The following is a 6,000-nucleotide window of genomic DNA, read 5'->3' on the forward strand; positions in this document are numbered from 1 at the left end:
CCTTTTAAACATCAGTACGTTGCCAGCAGTGAGAAGCTCACACCAACCTCGCAGCCTTCCCTTTGACATACTCCCACCCATGCAGAAACAGGAAGTTGCAGTGAAGGGACAGTAGTGGGGTCGAGACAAGCAGTGTGTATGAGTCACTGCTCACTGCCGGCAAAGAACTGCTGTTTAAAAGCTATATGGGGAACCTCACCAACCACATCATGGATGTGCCACTTAAAAAGCTTTTTATTTAAGGATGCTTTTAGCTTGTAAATTGCTTTTCTAGCCCTTCTTCCTTCCTTTGCTTTCTTCCTTAACTTTCTCCCTCTTTACGTTTGTCTTTCTTTTTCCCACTGTATAACTCTTATCAGTTCGCCAGTTATACTCATTGTGTAAACATTTTTAAAATATATTTATTGTGTAAATTATGTCTGTTTTTTTGGTTTACTGTTTGTTGTTTTTGTTTTAATACTATGTTAAACTATATGTTACTTTTATATATTGTAACTCGCTTAGAAAAAATTTTAATTAAGCGATTAATCAAATATAAATAAAACTTGAATAAGTGGGACTGTGCCCACCTGAGCCCACCCAGGACTCTGACACTGCCTCTGTGTACCCATATATAGGTACATAGTCATAGAATTACTCCCCCCCCCCCAGAGTACATATACACATTTGCATTGTTTTCTGAACAGGTGTAAATTTCTGGATTGGTATCTGTGTGCTATTGGGAATAGTTTTGAGATCCTATTTTATGAAAGCATATAGGTAACTCTTGAGCCTTTATAAAAGAGGCACCTTTTTGCACTTCCCATGTAAGCATTCTGTTATAAAACCAAGTCCTTAAAGAGCTCAGCTACTAGAAAGCATTAAGATTTCAAGATGGAAGTGTGATTGCTGAAGCATACTGCAGCTGTGAAGGAGTGGAAAAGAGAGAGAAGGAGGGAGAGAGAGAGAGGAAGCAAGAGGAGAGCATAATAATGTCATAAATCTGTAAACTCTGCAGTAAAATTGCTCTCTCTCCCATTTATATTTATCCAAAGAGACAACTGTCAGTTGGGTAGATTTGGAGCAGATTCCACAAGATCACACAGCATCAAAAACCCAAATAATACCTTTTCACCACCACAGAAATGATTGCCATGCCAGCCAGGAAAACAAAACTTATAACATCCTTCCCAATTGTCCTAGGACTAGAGAACACTCCGTGAAGTTATTGAAGGGAAGCTTATTTTTCTCACTCAGTGAATAATCATGCAATGGGATGTGGTCAGGTTAGATAATATATTTATTTATTTATCCTGCATTATCCACACAATCTAGGCGGGTTACAATAAAACATAAACATAAATCTTATAAAAAGCAAAGTAAAATAATAGAAATAAACACAAGTGATTCAAACCAAATCATTCTAATACCAACAAAAAAAAAAAAACAGGCCTAGATGCACTAAAGTCAGTGATTGTCTAACAATCATCGCTAAACCGGTTTCGACTGGTTTAGCGACAATCTGACTTACCGACCCAATGCAGAAAATGGCTCACTGCGTAGTTTTCTGCACGATCACTCATTCTCTGATCCAGCCACGCAAATAAGGTCATTAATATTTAAATGCCATGTAAACTAGCCGAGCACCTGAGGCTCTAACATTGCTTCGTGATGCACACAAAAAAGTGATCACTTTTAGCGATCTGAAAAAAGTGACTGGTCAAGACCAGTTGTTTACATGTCTTACCGCTAGTTCAGCCCTGAAATTAATATAATATTTATAGCATTAATACCCCAGGTCAGCAACAGGAATGTATACGTGTTACATATGCATTGTGAGCACGTGTGTTGCAGGCATGCCTGTTAACAGCATAAGATATAAAAGAGAGGGCAACGAAAAGATGGGGCCAATGAGAGAAGGCTAAAATTTGTGATCTTCATGATTAAAATATGAATAAGCTGGACCAGAACTTTATACTTTATATAGCACCACCCTCATTTATGCCCTGCATTTGCGTAGTCTGCTACTACCTCTCCGCAAAGCACCAAGGTATTTCCGTCGCTGTACTATTTAAATCTTTATTTTTATTGAAACTCTAATATAACAAACAAGCAAAATAAACTTGAAAGAGGATTGGAAATTAACACCCCAAGTCACAATGACTATTCCGGGTTGATACACGTTAAAGGAAATATAAAAAAAATCTAATTATTTAGTCCACAAATAAGATCAAAGAACAAGGTATATAAAAATAATAGGGTAAATTATACATCTCATTTAGACAGATTAGAAGGCATGATCTCTCCCCCAGAGAGCTGGTTTGTTATACTTCGGACATAGCCATTGGACCAATAGTTACTCCTCCCCCTTCTCTAGCTATTTCTAGCAATTGCTTTGGTTCATAAAATAAGAAATTTTTCCCTTGAAATGAAACAAAACATTTAACAGGAAACTTTAAAATAAATGACACCCCCAAGGCAATTGCCCTTGGGCGGTAAGAGAGGAAATCTTTTCTTTTCTTCTGTGTCTCTTTAGATATATCAGGAAAAATTCTTACAGTTGAGCCAAGGAAAGAGTCCTTCATGTGTCGAAAGTGAGAACAAAAATCTAAATCCCTATCAAACTCCAGGGCAAATGTCACTATAAGGGTAATTCTCTCTCTGTTATTACGTCCAAGGAGCTTTCCAGAAAAATTGTATCTCTTGTATCTCCAGTTCTCCTGTTGGAGTTGAAGCTGTTTGTCTCTGAATACCCGTGGAAATACAGTGGAACCTTGGTTTATGAGCATAATTTGTTCCAGAAGCATGCTCGTAAATCAAATTACTCGTATATCAAAGCGGGTTTCCCCATAGGAATGAATGGAAACTCGCTTTAATTCATTCTACCTCCTCCTCCTCCCCCCCCCCCCGAGGCTACCGGCGCTGCTCCATCACCTCCTCCCCCTCCCACTCTAACCGGCATCGCACACCCCGAACCTGCATCGCACCCCCTCCCCCCCGGAGAGAACGAGAGCCAGAAGGCCTTGAGCATGCGCAGATGCTCAAGGCCCAGCCCAGGCAAGAGGCGGGATATTTCTTTCAGTGGCACAACCGGCAGATGGGGTAAGGAGCATGTTTGGGAGGAAGGGCGAGCGGATGCCGCTTTCAGCACGGGGGTGTGATGCGGTTCTCGCGGGGGGCATTTGCGGGGGGGTGCGATGCCGATTCGGGGGGTGCGATGCTGGTTAGAGTGGGGGGGGAGGTGCTCGTGTAGCGGAACATGCTCGGTTTGCGAGACAAAAGTTTGCCAAGTGTTTTGCTTGTCTTGCAAAACAATCGCAAACTGGGTTACTCACAAACCGAGGTTCCACTGTACTCTGGACTCTTGTTATTGGTGGTAGTCCTTCTGGGATTAACAAAATCTTCTTCAGATATTTCCTCACCATTTCTAAAGGAGAAATCACCGGAGATTTAGGAAAATTTAATAAACTCAGATTATTTATTCTCTGTTTCTTCTCCATATATTCTAACTTTTTCTGGATAACAACCCTTTCTTTAATAATCTCAGTCTCCAATGATTTTATTTGAGAAATTTGTTCCTCATGTTTTTTTTAATAATTACAGATTGTTCCCTCGTAATTACTTCTTGTGCATTAACCTGGGAGCTAGTATTAGCACAGTCAGAACGCACAATATTAACAGCTTTTCTAAGGTTGGAGTCCATAATGGCTATAGCCTTCCAAGGTCATCCATACTGACTTTATCAGGCTTAATAATCTCCCCAAACTGTTCAAATGAAGCAGGCAAGATCTCACCCATTCCTACATCGGGCGTTGTTAATCCTGATGCGTTGGGAGTTTGTCTTCCCTTCTCCTCTGCTCCCTCTTTTCTTCCAGGGCTTAGCAGCTGCATACTCTCCTGGGACAGCTGGTTCACCTCCTCTGGTGTAGGATTCCTGCTCCCAGGCTAGGAAGGAGACTGTCTCTGGATCGGGCTCAAAGAAGCCCGATCTACATTAAAGTCTACTGATTCACTTGGCTTTCCTCCTGAAATCTGGGGAGCCTTTATTGGCAGACTCATCGATCCAGCGTCGTCTGAATCATCGGCTTGGAGGTTGCGGCCACTGGAGGTCCTAGTCGTGTCGCTTCCTTCCTTTTGCCCATTGCTATGGGAATTGGAGTTGTGCAGCAAAAACAGCACAGCTCCGAACAAACCAGCAAGCGGTTTAGAAAAAGCGATGGAAAACTGCCGCATGGGTAAAATTCAGGCGGCGGTAGCGCGGAGCAAAACGTTACACGCCCGTCTTAATCGCCATCTTGGATCGTCTGCTGTACTATTTAAAAGCGTGTGAAATACAAGCGTGTGTTAACCTCATGTGCTCCACGGGATGCGTGTGCCTGTGCTCCAATGGTCAAAATTAGAGATGGCGGTTTTAGGCTCTGACTTAGGCAGGCTGCCTTTTCCCTGGGAGGAAGAGGAAACGATGATGACAATTGAAGTAGGGAGGACCATCTGCCATGGAGGAGTCTGACATAGCAAATCTGGCGCATGTGTACATTGTTGCTGTATCAACTGGACTGTTCTGCTCATGTGTGAGAGTTGCTCTCACAGCGATCAATTGGATGGGATCGAACAGAGATTATGGCAAACCTCAGCATAAAATCATTTGCATGCAAACTTGTTTGAGTATTGATCACTGTTTTGGAATTGGCTAAAAAATCAGCCCACAATGATCCACACGGACTTACCAACCATTTTTAGTACATCTAGACATTAGACTGGCTACAAGAGATACCTAAATTTAGGGTTTTGAACAAATTCCTCAAGGAAAAATTAATAAATAATTATTACCACTCATCCCTTGGAGGGAGTTGCAAGAAATGGATCTATTCCTTGGGATCTACAAGGTACAACCCAATGACCCATACTGGCCACTGTCAGAGACAAGATGTTGGGTTCAATGAATCTTTGGTGTTACCCAACATGGCATATCGTATGATCTTATGTCTTATGGCAGTGCTTATCTGTGACTCTAAGATCAGCACCAAATAAAATTAAATGACCCTCCAGAAGTGCAGAATAATGATGCACCTAGGGATCGCCCACCCAGATTGTAACCCCAAACACAGGAGTTTTTGACCCCATTTGGGTTCCCAACCTATAGGTTGGGAATCTCTGGTGTATGAACATGATGGAGCTGCAATCTCTGAAGGTACTAACAGAGAATCAGGGCGCAACTAAAGAAATTAAAATGGAGGTAGCTTCCCTTAACAGTGCAGCTCATCTTATTTCAAAAGAGATTGGAAGAAATAGAGGAAAAGACTTTCTTGTTGGCAAATATTGTGACATTGCCGCAGGAAAAGGTCAAAACCACTGCTGAGATGGTAAGGAACTTTGGTTTTCAAACTCTTGTTATTTGCTTCTTCAGTCTGTGAATTTTGGGGATTCCAGAGGGAGTAGAAGTGAGTGCAGAAGTAGAATCTCATTTTATTTTGTTTTAACTCAAATTGTAAATATTGAAGTGATTTTATGCCTCCTGGCTGCTTTTTAAAGATTTTTCATCATATTGTATAAACAGCACGAGCGTCTCTATCATTCTATGTTATATGAATGCTTTTCCATGCTGCCTATTATGACATCATTCATATTCTGCTTACATTTATCATATGTCTGTTACATGATGATTTTACGATGCTACAAAGGTGCCTGATTCTGGAAATGGCGCCTGCAGCGGTGGGCGTCTGCAAAACATGTGCCTACTGCATGTCAATCCCTGGTAGGTCCCACATCCAGAATCATGTCTATTTTTTGTACAGACACCTTAATTGTAGGCCAGCATTTTACTGGCCTACATTTAAAGCATCTGACTCGCACCCATGGAAGCACCCAGGCCACTTCTGACGTAAAACACACCTTAGGAATCTGTATACCAAAAAAGATTCTTTCTTACAAACTCACAGGAAGATAAAGAAACACTTTCTAAATCTCTTAAATAAATATAGAAAAGTATAATGAAGTAAAATGTAACGATGGTCACGATGG

The sequence above is a fragment of the Geotrypetes seraphini genome, chromosome 17 (assembly GCF_902459505.1).
Source record: "Geotrypetes seraphini chromosome 17, aGeoSer1.1, whole genome shotgun sequence".
Taxonomy (NCBI): Eukaryota; Metazoa; Chordata; class Amphibia; order Gymnophiona; family Dermophiidae; genus Geotrypetes; species Geotrypetes seraphini.